The sequence below is a fragment of the Melanerpes formicivorus genome, unplaced genomic scaffold (genome assembly GCF_026170545.1).
Source record: "Melanerpes formicivorus ecotype bairdi unplaced genomic scaffold, bMelFor1.0.p_v2 SCAF_63, whole genome shotgun sequence".
Classification (NCBI taxonomy): Eukaryota; Metazoa; Chordata; class Aves; order Piciformes; family Picidae; genus Melanerpes; species Melanerpes formicivorus.
The window spans coordinates 1,137,574-1,150,926 of record NW_027142415.1 but is presented as its reverse complement, the minus strand read 5'-3'; the positions used below and the strand labels follow the sequence as shown (position 1 = coordinate 1,150,926).

The window sequence follows — 13,353 nt, the reverse complement described above, 5'->3', positions numbered from 1 at the left end:
GTGAATGCTGCTTTGCAGGTGTATTATCCTGTGCTGGGAGGTGACAGTGGGACCAGAGTGCATCTGTGGGACAGGTTTTGTTAATCTGGGAAGCAGCAGACTTACTGAATATGAAAGAACTGGATGGTTGAGTGTCTGAGCATCCAGCGTTAGACTTCATTGTGGATCCAACTGCCAGCATGTATCTCTTCCTGATTTGGAAATTGCAGGCAGATCCACAGAAGCTCAGGCTGCCTGCACACTTACAGATCCAGTTTTGACAGTGCTTGTTTAGCTTAGCACTTGGCTTTGCTCAGGAAACCAGCCAGGGTGGGTGAGTTGGTCTGGCTTAAAAGTTAATGCTGGGGGGAAACTTCAACCCACCACAATGGGGATTTTTGTGTTTTGTTGCTTGGGGATTTTTTTTTTTCATTCCCTATAAGCTCTGTTTTGATACATGTGGCTAACCAGAGACAGAAAGACCTTGGAGGGAGATGTACCACCTCGTTTCAAATTGAGCTCCGTTTTCCTTCGTGGAAATCAAGTTTAGCCCTTCTGCAAAACCAGTTGTAACTTAGCTGAAGCTAGCAACTCAGTTTTAATGTAATAAATCTGCCTGCTCTCTGTTATCCTTTAATATCAAACCCAGGAAATTTAAGGGCACATATTTCAGTTCAAAGTTAATTGAATACCCCCACAGAGAGGGATAATAGTTCTTTACCGTTGCAAAGGGTTCCATAATTTCCTTACAATGGCATTATTAAGATTATAAATCTCTCAAGTCAAGCAAATTGTGTTTGGCCTCTTTATGAGGAAAGCTTCATGTTTCTATTGTGTGTTATTATCTGGCACAAGTGCTGCTATCACTGCATTGTTTGCCTTTTGTAAGGTGTAATAGGAAACTTGTGCTGTTGAAGTTCACCTCTGGGCTTCGTTATGAAAGTACAACACCCAGCGCTGCGGTAGCTGCAGCGCCAGTTCCTCCCTTTCATCAACTCACTGTAACATGAGCTTGTTATTTAGTTACTTCACCCCATAACTTATTTTTGTTAGCAGATTGGACCTGATCATCATTTTGGAACTTGTTAGAAATGAGATGCATTAAAAGAATGTTGATTTTTGTTTGAGCTGTTGGCGCTGTCATAGCTTGGTCTTCCTTTTAAAGAACAGTCCTTAAACATGCAAGGTAAGGCAGGAATTAAAACAGTACTGTCTCATCAGAAATGCAGTACCTGCCTTCTGCAAATGTCTAACTTGGATAAGAAATTTTGAGATTGGAAAGAGATTTATTAAATGAAATTAACATGCAACACCCACGTGGTCTGAGTTTGTGCCGCTCTTGTACTGAGGATCACCAAGCTTGTTTAGCTACCCTCTCACAAACACTTCTCTTGTTCAGTTTAGTATCACTCCCCACACGGGGATTTTGGTGGGGTTGCCAGGCAGGTGCCAAAGTGCTGCTCATGGGACAAGGCAGACTGACAGACTATATAAATGAGCGGCCTGACAGACAGTAGAATAGAATAGAATAGACCAGGTTGGAAGAGACCTTCAAGATCATTGTGTCCAACCTATCATCCAACACCATCTAATCAACTAAACCATGCAACCAAGCACCCTATCAAGTCTCCTCCTAAACACCTCCAGTGATGGTGACTCCACCACCTCCCCGGGCAGCACAGTCCAGTGGGCAATCACTCTCTCTGTGTAAAACTTCCTCCTGACCTCCAGCCTGAACCTCCGCTGGTGCAGCCTCAGACTGTGTCCTCTTGTTCTGGTGCTGGCCGCCTGGGAGAAGAGACCAACCCCTGCCTGTCTACAACCTCCCTTCAGGTAGTTGTAGAGAGCAATAAGGTCACCCCTGAGTCTCCTCCTCTCCAGGCTAAACAACCCCAGCTCCCTCAGCCTCTCTTCATAGGGCTTGTGTTCCAAACCCCTCACCAACTTTGTTGCCCTTCTCTGGACACGCTCCAGCAAGCTAACATCCTTCCTAAACTGAGGGGCCCAGAACTGGACACAGGACTCGAGGTGTGGCCTAACCAGTGCAGTGTACAGGGGCAGAATGACCTCCCTGCTACTGCTGGCCACACTGTTCCTGATGCAGGCCAGGAGTACATGTGGTCAGACTGACAGTATATACGAGCATGCTGTTGTGCTGTTTGATTCGCCCTGGGGGAAGGGCTCCAGGCACCTATGGATACCAAGAAAGAAAAAGCTTTACAAAAGGAATCTGTGGTGGAGGTTCTGGTCTGCTTTGGTTTGTTCTGGGGAACAAAAATGTGCAGCTGTTGCTTGCTTGACCTTAAATGGAGACGATCTGGGCTTTCTCCAGTGGGATTAGAAATCTACCACCAGAGCATGTTTCTTCTCATGAATTTATTTAGAGATCCGGTTGATGTTTAGGATAATGTCCAAAAGGAGATGTGTTATACTTCAGCATACCAACTCCTTTATTTATATAAGAATATTGCTACTTTTATTCACATTGGCCCTAATTTCCTGGACTATTTTTGCCTTGCTGTCTGCTAGTTCTTAAAATTCCAGCTGTCAACACTGGCCACCTGTATAACCTGTGAGGAGTTTGAGGTGTCAGTATCCAGGCCACTGACAATCCATAACTGTGTGAAAATGAACCCTAACCCAAGCTCTATTATTTGTAATGCACAAGTACAGAAGTTCAGCAGTGAGGCTGAGTACTCAGAGTAGTGCAGTATGTCATGGTGCTGCTGCAGTTTCCTCTCACACTGCAGGTGTACCTCCTGAGTACCACACTCCTGAGGTTCTTGTGTTGCACATCTGTAATTTAACAATGACTAAAACCAGCTGATGTTCCTGTAGATGTGCACTGGTTTGGGTGGGACAGGAGAGCAGGTTTGGGTGTTGAATAGAATAGAATAAACCAGGTTGGAAGAGACCTTAAAGATCATTGTGTCCAACCTATCGTCCAACACCATCTAATCAACTAAACCATGGCACCAAGCACCCTATCAAGTCACCTCCTGAACAACTCCAGTGATGGTGACTCCACCACCGCCCTGGGCAGCACATTCCAATGGGCAATCACTCTCTCTGTGTAAAACTTCCTCCTAACCTCCAGCCTAAACCTCCTCTGGTGCAGCCTGAGACTGTGTCCTCTTGTTCTGGTGCTGGTTGCCTGGGAGAAGAGACCAACCTCTGCCTGTCTACAACCTCACTTAAGGTAGCTGCAGAGAGCAATCCAAGCAGCTGAGCCTCAGAAAGGCAGCTTTGTCCACATACATCCAAAACACATTGACATTCCAGATGTGAGTGAGCATCACTGAAGTCACATAAGCACTAAAGGAGGTATCAGGCACACAAACATATAGTCCATAAAGCTATCAAACTTAAGCAAAAAACCTTCAAAGGGGTAAAATAAGGATGTTGCTGTCTCTAAATTGATTAGATTATGGTGTAAAGCTGGAAAGCTGTTCACACCAGCTGAAAACATTGCTTTTCCTACATTTCTAGATGGAAGAAGAAACTCCCATCTCCTTTTAGGTTGTGCTAGACTTGTAGCACAAATGTAACTGAAGGATAAATTAGCTGGGTCCTTTCCCTCAGCAGAGATCAGCAAAAACTGTCTCATAAGCCACATTTGCTGGTACCTGAATGGCCCCAAGCAATTCCAAGATGCAGGAAGCACCTCAGAATCAGTTCAGAAAAGTACTGATTACAAAAAGGAGATTGCATTTTCATTCATTACAGAGGGACCTCAACAGGCTGGGCAGATGGGCAGAGTCCAAGGGACGAGATTTAACACATCCAAGTTCTGGGCTCTGCACACTGGCCACAACAACCCCATGCAGAGCTACAGGCTGGGGTCAGAGTGGCTGGAGAGGGGAGCCCATTGGAATGGGCTGCCCAGGGATGTGGTGGAGTCACCATCATTGGAGGTTTTCAGGAGGAGACTTGATGGAGTGCTTGGTTGCATGGTTTAGTTGATTAGGTGGTGTTGGATTGGTTGATGGGTTGGACACGATGATCTTGAAGCCTCTTCCAACCTGGTCTATTCTATTCTACTCTCCAAAACTGTGTTATCATAGGTGTTTAGGAAGAGACTGGATGGGGTGCTTGGTGCTATGGTTTAGTTGATTAGATAGTGTTGGGTGATAGGTTGGACTCGATCTCAAAGGTCTTTTCCAACCTGGTCTGGTCTATTCTATTCTATTCCTATTCTATTCCTATTCTACTCTAGCCTGTGTAGTGAGAGTCAGTCTCTGCTGGCATTATATTAAAGAGCTCTGCTGAGAAATCTAGGCTTGGTGTTGTGTTATTCTTCTCTGGGACAAGAAGTTACTTTTCCTAAGTAAAAGCAGTTTCATCTTCACATTTTGTTCTGCATGGTAAACAAGGTGAAGTTACTTTGTGAAGATGCAGTTTCTGAAGTGTAGCATTGCAGAGTGATTAAAAAAACCTGTACAAACCAAGTTAATAGAACACTGTACAGCTTGGGCTGAAATATTTCTCGTTTTGGGAATGCTGAAGGCACTGGCAGGAGTAACCATCTGACCTGTTGCTGCCCAAACACATTTTCAGAAGGTCAGCTTGAGTGTTTTCATTTTAGTTGCTGTTACTGGCATGAACTTTTAACCCTTCAAGTGCATGGCAGGGCTCAGAAGTAACGCCTGTTTATTGTCTTTGGTGATCTGACCCAGTGTCAGCTGTAGGGAAGCAAGAAGTTTTGCCTGGCTCCCTGAAAAGCCAGTGTCCTTCCTCTTCCATATCGCTTAGGGAGCTCTTTGTTCACTTGGAGGCAACGCAGTTGACACAGACTTGTCCCACTTAGCTTATTTGTTTTCCAACAAGACACTGAAAGCACAGAAAGCTGTCTTCTTTCAAAAGCCTGATTGCTTTCACACCAATGAAGTTTATTTTACCAGATTAATTAAAGTTAAATAATGAAATAGTAGTTAATTACAGTAATGCAAAGTGTCTTCAAAACAGCAGTGTGATACAGGAAATTCAGTGCTGCTCTTTACAGTGGGAGTGTATTTTATCTCTGAGATGCCTGGGAGAGCTGTATTTTGGTATTCACTGCTGTTCTCAACTGGTTAAGCTGAACAATGTGCTTGAGGTGGTACCCTGAGATCCTTATACCTAAGAAACTGTGTTGAGTGTCTTTTGAGATAACTGTTCTAGGAAGCACAGATACTAGCTGTGTTGTTTGACATGCTGTGAGTGATGGACGAACAGCAAGGCAAAGGCATAGGGAAGAGAGATAAAGTTGGAAAACCATGTTTGTGTTGCCAAGGGGTGGTGCTGGATTGTCTCCACTGAAATGAAAACTGCAGGATGGAAGAGAAACAGCTGGGGTTTGGATTTTGCTGCTCCCTGTCTGTAGCTGAAGGTTGTCCTGACAGAAATGCATAAGCATTGTCCAAATGTGAATGCATTCGCACCGTTTGGAAGCAAGTATTGCACTGGCCACCCTCTTGTGGCGTGGAGGGGGAGCTTGTAGAGCAGTGGGCTCAATGTCTTGCCTCCCTGGGATCTTCATTCAGATCACAGTATCACAGTATAACTAAGGTTGGAAGAGACCTCGAGGATCATCGAGTCCAACCTATCAACACAGACCCCATCACTAGACCATGGCACCAAGTGCCACGTCCAGTCTCCTCTTGAACACCTCCAGGGACGGTGACTCCACCACCTCCCTGGGCAACCCGTTCCAATGACGAATGACTCTCTCTGTGAAGAACTTTCTCCTCACCTTGAGTCTAAACCTCCCCTGGCCCAGCTTGAGACTGTGTCCCCTTGTTCTGGTGCTGGTTGCCTGGGAGAAGAGACCAACCCCTTCCTGGCTACAACCACCTTTCAGGTAGTTGTAGAGGGCAATGAGGTCACCTCTGAGCCTCCTCTTCTCCAGGCTAAACAATCCCAGCTCCCTCAGCATTTCCTCATAGGGCTGTGCTCAAGGCCTCTCCCCAGCCTTGTTGCCCTTCTCTGGACATGTTCAAGTGTTTCGATGTCCTTCTTAAACTGAGGGGCCCAGAACTGGACACAGGACTCAAGGTGTGGCCTAATCAATGCAGAGTACAGGGGCACAATGACTCCCCTGTTCCTGCTGGCCACACTATTCCTAATGCAGGCCAGGATGCCATTGGCCCTCTTGGCCGCCTGGGCACACTGCTGGCTCATATTCAGGTGGCTGTCGATCAGTACCCCCAGGTCCCTCTCTGTTTGGGAGCTCTCCAGCCACTCTGACCCCAATCAACATGGTGATCATGCAGATCAGACACTGAAAGGGTTTTCATGCTAATTTTGAGTTGGTCCTACTTTGAGGTGTGCATATAGAAAATGTGAAGCAGAAACACTTGCCTTGCTCTATGCTGCTGTTACAGAATGATGTCATTCTTTGCTTCTCTTACTTCTTCTGCCTATTATCCTGCCTGTTGTTATCTTTTTCATTTTTTTTCCCTGTGAAGTGACTGTAAATCAGATTAACAGAATCCCCAGAGTGAATGTCAGCTATCTGTTACTTCCTTTCTTCATTACATCCAATTCAGAGCAAAACCACTGAGGTAATTTTTGTTACTTCATAGGACCAGAAAGGCAAAGGTATAGAGGGTTCCTCAGGTTCTACAGACCACCCTGAGCTGCCCATGGAGGTGGTGGAGTCACCATCCTGGGAGGTATTTAAAAGATGAGTGGATGTGGTGGGTTCAGAGGTAGTGGTTTGGTATTCAGGCTGGATGTGAGGAGGAGGTTCTTCACCATGAGAGTGGTGAAACCCTGGAATGGGTTGTCCAGGAGGTGGTTGAGGCCCCATCCCTGGAGGTGTTTAAGACCAGGCTGGATAAGGCTCTGGCCAGCCTGATCTAGTGTGGGGTGTCCCTGCCCATGGCAGTGGGGTTGGAACTAGATGATCCTTGTGGTCCTTTCCAACCCTGACTGATACTATGATACTATTATTGGTGCACTGTTTGACAGTGTAGTAGGAAGAGTTTGCTGCAGGTGCCATGTTTTTAGCACAGTGGCTCATCACAACACTGAGAATCATTTTCTTCCTCTCATTCTCTCAGTAGTAGACCCCAAAGGGAATCTCCAGCTGGAGCATCAGGACATCTGCCTCTGTATGTGACATTTTCTAGCACGATGAAAACCAGATTCAGATCTTGTCAGAGTAGGCAGCTTCATCTCCAGTTTGGCTCCCAAGAATGGTTTGGGTGGATTAGGGCTTTGCTTTTCTTCCTAATTCCGTTAAAAACTGAATTCAACAAGTGTATTTTTCCTTAAGCAGGGATGGTCTCATTTGTATAGACTGGACTTGATGATCTGAAAGGTCTTCTCCAACCTGATTTTATTCTGTGATTCTGTACCTGTTAGAAACCATTTTGAAAGGAAAATACTGGGTTTACACCAGAGATTCTGCTGTGGTTTTGTGCTCCTTGGAGATCCTTGGTCGAATGGTCTTTGCTATTGTCTCAGTTTCCTTTCTGCAGAGTCAGAATTCTGAGACTAGTTTCTTCTTCTTCCAGACATTTTGACACCTACAAGTGACAAATACTAATTGCTGGTGGTAGAAGTGATAGTTATATTTTTGTCTGTGTGTGAGTTTTTCTCTACTCTTTCTGCTGTTATTAAAACAGTGCTAGGGTTCCCCCCACCCCACAGTTTATCTCCTGAGGAGGGAAAACACCTTCACACACTGACACGGATGTTCAGATGCACCCTTACATCATCCTGCTGCTTTTGCTGGAGACAAGTGTGTTTCAAGTACCCCTCATAAACTCAAGTGGGAAAGGTTCATAATCTGGACTGAAGCCAAACAGTTTAAATATCTGTCACTTAACTCCACACACAAATTGTGGGACTGTCTTCCATGCTTGTGTGGTTCCCTGTGTCACAGTCAGTCTGGTGTTAAAGTGGCTGCAATTCTTCGGGCTGGCTGTGATGGAGAAGTTTCAGGCCACGATTTTGACAGCTGACTTTGGATATTCCAGGACCTGATTTTTTTCTGTACATTTCTCTAGTTTGCTCTGACATTTAATAAGCCACACAGGTACATGCTCTCTCCATGTATGTTGTTTGAAACAAAAGATCAGTGTATTACCTAATCATTCCTTCTCCATGTGCTGTCAGTTATGACAGGTACAGAAGTACCTGTATGAAAACCTCAGTGCACAAGGTCCAGCAATTTGGCTGGACTCCATTCTCCTTGCAAGTGCCCACAGAGAGCAGGTCTGGATTGTTGTTTTTAAACCAAGTGTGCTTTTGTGAACTTGTGTGAATCCTTCAGTTTGTTGTCATATAAATGTTTTGAATGTTTCTCCTTTATTTTTGTGGGAGGTTTTTATTTCTCTTTAGCTTCAGTTAAACATGGGGAACGTTATACTCATGGCTCATGTTTCTTTTCACTTCACAAAAAGCTAAACCAAACAGAAGACAGGAGAGAGGCTCAGGCCGCTTTGGTTCAGAGGCCAATGCCCTCTGTGGAATCTAAAGATCCTCCACTTGAGTAATTGGGACCCTTCATAAAGCAGTTGCAGAGCATCAGCTTCCCCTAAATATATACTCCTGCTTCACACGGAATTCAGAGTGACTTAGCTCCTTCCATATATTTACATGGTTTTGGTCATGCTGCTTTCCAGGCCAGAACAGGAAACAAAACCCTGATAACAGTGAAGGCTTCACTAAAAGCTAAACATTTTCTCTGGGGATGCTTCCTTTCATCTCCAGATTTTACTTCATTTTATGTTTTTTTTTTAGTAAGGAACATTTGAATTCACCTATAATGGGAAGATAAAATGCACACTTAATAAAACAAGTGCTTCTATACTTAGGAAATACCCAATTGTTATCAGTGGAAAATTCCAGGCACTGTTGCTTTTAACGTCACATTAAGTGGCACCCAGAAGTGTTTTGTGTTCGTAGCATTCACCAGAATATAAATGGAAAGGATTTCTGGCAGAAATAACATTGGTGGTGTGTGGACTATGGAGGAATGCCATAACAACACATAAAAGCAAGAGAAGTGTAATTGTTCATAGGAAGATAAGCAGAAGGTGGTATATAATCTAGCCTGCAGCTCTGGGAGTGCCAGTTTCACCCTTTCAGAATGTAGTAGCTTAAGGTGGCAGAGATGAGAGTCACAGAGGAATGAGTGGCTGCAGCCTCTTGTAATGAGAGTGATCCACAGTAAAAACCTGCATCCTCTAGGGATCCTCCAGAGTCTTTTCAGAGTTAATGACTTCTGAGCTTGTTGTTTTGAGGATTCTGCACAATGCCATCAAGAATGCCAGAGGGAATGAAACCTTAATTGGTGGCCAGCATTCCAGATCACTTCCCTTACTAATCCCCTGTGAAGATAGCTGTTTTATTCAGGAACCTGGATGCAGATTCTGCACATAGAGATTTCTGACTGTAGGCTGGGGCTGTGCTGCTGCTCCTCTGCGTGCTCTCACAATTCAGGCGACCAGCACAGGCAGGGCTGTTCCAAAAGATAAGAAAAGCAGGAGGTTTTGGGGTTATTCTGTTGTCACCTTCATAGGGAAGTTCCTTTTCTTGAACTGATTGCATATCTAAACACCAGCTCCTGGTCAGTAACCTGACAGTGTCACAGCAGCTGCTTCTTTGTCCAGAAGCTTAGAAAATCCTCAGTCCACCAGCTGATATTTTTTGAGGGTTTGGCACAGCCTGGAGTTGAGATAATTCATCTTGTGATTGTACCAATCCAGCATGAAGCTGTGCCACTGCAAGAGGTTTGCTTGTGCATTGCTTCTCCAAGAGCAACGTGTGCCGGAGCCGGGTTTCACATGGCCTTGTACACTGAGTCCGATGGAGCCTGACCTGGATGCAAATAACCTTCATGGGCAGGGGAGCATGCGGGGCCAGGGCTGTCAGGAGGGAGCTGAAAGGCATGAATGTTTGAAGTGGTGGGAAGGGGCAGGAGCACAGGCCCCTCTCCCTTTGATAGCAAGGCAAATTTAGGCCATGTTTAAGTGCCCATGTGGTTGCTATCAATCAAACTCCTGTAACTATGCCTTCCAGAGCAAATACCTGCTTCATTTTTTTGTTTCATTTTTCCCCCTCCATGGTGAATAGCATACCTGACCTTAGCATTTGTTTGTTCCCCATCTCTCTTAGTATCCCAGCAACCATTTACTTGCTGTGCTTTGCTCTTAACTCCTTTGCAAGCTGTTGTGTTGAGGGATCTTGTCTCCCTCTTTTGCTGTGGCGATCAAACTTGACCTTGATACGAGTTCAGAAGCCTCAACTGCAGCATAAAAAGTGCTGGTGAAGAAATAACTGTACAAATAAGAGTGACTCCTAGGACAGACAAAATCCTGCCTGACTTACATGGGTCAGGTCTGTGAGATCTCTAATAAGCAAGTAATGCCTTGTGTGCAGCAGGGATTTCACTGCTGAGGGAAGCTTCAACAAACATTCTTGGAAGAAGTGGAACTGCTGGAAAAAGTGTTGCTTTAAGGAGGCTTTTTAATGCTGCTTAGTGCTTTCATTTTGAAAGCTTTCCACTTTCTGGAAGATGCAGTGGTAGTAGGGCTGTCTGTAAACAGTTAAAGCATTAACATGTCTGTATTTCTCAGTACCTCACAATGTGATGTTTCGATTCTTGTTTCAATTATGTCCTCCTCATAAAAGATTCCCCAAAGAGTGCCATGTGTACTGTGGCTGGAATCAAGGTGCAAGGGCATGATGAGATGGCCTCTCGCTGTGACTGCCAGGGATTTGTAAATGTATAGCAAAATGTGATAGAGCTTAGATCCTGTTGCCAAGAGTTGTAATGATGATATCCTGCTGAGCAAAATACTGGCTTCACTGGATGGCAAAGATGGAGCAGAGTGGAGTGGGAAGGAGGTGGTGGTCAGATATGGGTACCACAAGTCAGGATTTCTTGAATCAGTCCCTAGCCTTGTTTCTGCCTATCTGAGAATCCTTTATAGTGTTTCTTTCTGGCTGTTCTTTCTGGTGTTTCAGTAAGGCTCAGCTGCTTTCCATAGAAATGATTCCTTGCCTTTCTCCTAAAAGTATAGAAAATTAGGGCCTGATTCCATGGTGGCAGCCTCCTCTTGCTTTTTCTGTACAAGAGCTACCAGCCCTGTTGTGCTTTGCTGGCAGGAGGAAGATGGATGAGTCTCTGGGCTGTTTGAATTAAGGGAGGTTTTGTGAGCTGAAGCGCTCAGCCTGATGTTAGGAAGAAATCTGGGTGGGGAGGAAGGGATGGGTAAATTCTTCTTTCCTTGCCCAGGGCAGGGAGCAATTGCTGCTCTGCCTTTCCAGATCTGATTCTTTTCCCATCACAGAGGAGTGCTGATAGTGCATTTGGCATTGCTGCTGCTGCCACATCCACCTCCTCTTCCTCCCTCGTTGCCCGATGAGGTGGTGGGGCAATTGCCCTGTCACTGAGCACAGCCAGTGGAGGCTTGTATTTGTTGACTGCACTGTCAGTTGAACTAAAGGAATGTTTGTGCTCCCACTGACACTGGTTGTGCTGCTGGTTCTTTGCCTTAGATCAGTTGTGGGTGCAAGGAATTCTTTCTCCTGAATAATGAACGCCTGTAAAATGAAGTGAGAGAAGAATGCTACCAGCAGGGGGGAGGGGAGAGAGATTATGATGGCACAGGGCAGTGCAAGCAGTTGGCCAAAAGGGATCATTCACTTAGCATAACTTTTGACACCCTGCTAGCTGTTTAGTAATGGACTTTACAGTGGTAGTACAGACAGTGCTGAATTCTTTACACTGCAGCTATCAGAAAACAAACCCTTCAAACTCCACTGCTTTTTTGGGCAATTAGTTACCATTTTGACCTTTAAAATGGGAGACAGCATGTTAGGTGGAATGCTGGGCTCCTCTGTGTGCTGAGACACCCAAATGCTTCAGGCAGAAACTACCAGCATGTTTGGAGAGGATCATTTTAATTAGGACTATTGAAGCCCCAGCCATTATTGGCCTTAGTTACCCAAATGTTGTTATTCTCTAGTCCAGAGGAAAAAGATGTTTTCCCACTGTTAAGAAACATGATGGAATCAGTCAGCAATGTGTGTTCCAGCAATAAATATTTGCATATAGGCTAGTACAGCAAAGATTTACTATCTTTTTTTTTTCTAGCAGCTAGCTGTCCCTCAGCAGTGACTTGAAGGCTTGCCAGGTCATGAAAGTCAAGGCCATGCCCGTGTCAAAAACCAAACTAGTGAGGACCTTTGGATGCCACCGTGCAAAGGATACTCTTTTAACAGAACAGATGTTCTCAGTGCAAAGCTCATGTTGTTGAAAGAGGTGCCAGGTGACAACAGTGGTATTTTCTGGGGCAACTGGAGAAGAGTGCTGAAGGACATCTGAGACACTTGAACATGTCCAGAGACTGGCAACGAGGCTGGGGAGAGGCCTCAAGCACAAGCCCTGTGAGGAGAGGCTGAGGGAGCTGGGATTGTTTAGCCTGGAGAAGAGGAGGCTCAGGGGAGACCTTCTTGCTGTCTACAACTACCTGAAGGGAGGTTGTAGCCAGGAGGGAGTGGGTCTCTTCTCCCAGGCAACCAGCATCAGAACAAGAGGACACAGTCTCAAGCTGTGCCAGGGCAGGTTTAGGCTTGAGGTGAGGAGAAGAAAGTTCCTCACTGAGAGAGAGTCATTAGCCATTGGAATGTGCTGCCCAGGGAGGTGGTGGATTCACTGTCCCTGGAGGTGTTCAAGAGGGCATTGGATGTGGCACTTGGTGCTATGGTTTAGTCATAAGGTCTGTGGTGACAGGTTGGACTTGATGATCTTTGAGTTCTCTTCCAACCTTGGTGATTTGGTGATGCTATGTGATTCTGTTTTACCAGCTGGTATCTGAGTTTGTACTTATGGTTGATTCAAGTCAGGGACTACAAGTCGGAGATGGCTTCCTGTATTGGGGCCTTAAAAGTGCATCTTGCACTCACTGTTTGATGTCCTCAAACAGACAGAATGTTCAAATGTAAGTGGACCACCTCTGTGTTTTGCCCCACCTTTCAAAGCAGCTAGAAAGCCTTGGAGCAGTCAACACCTTGTGCTTAGAAACGAGTGAAGTGCGTTGTTATTCTGGGAAGTGCTGAGAAGTATTTTTAGCATGTTCCTAATAAAAATAGATGAATAAATAAATAAATAAATAAAAATTGGCTGAAACATGCTATCACAACCAGAAATACACTTTGTGGTTTTCATCTGTTCAGGGCAACAGGCTGAAGTACACAGTCATCATGCAAAGTAATATTGTGTTAATTCATATGTGTGCATATGCTCCGTGAGATTAGATGCATTCCAAAGGCAAAGCATCTCAGTCACTCAGCTAAGGAGGCTTCTGTGTAAGAGATCTTTGTAATCCAACAGCAGCCTTACACTGTCACTGGCATCTAATTGACAAAACATTACTT

At 45.1% G+C, this 13,353-nt stretch overlaps 1 protein-coding gene across 2 annotated transcripts in view; it reads left to right on the top strand.

Annotated features, from left to right (window-relative positions):
- CEP85L (centrosomal protein 85 like) overlaps positions 1-13,353 on the top strand; it is a 114,488-nt gene that overhangs the window by 73,651 nt on the left and 27,484 nt on the right. The gene's annotated exons all lie outside the window — the stretch shown is intronic.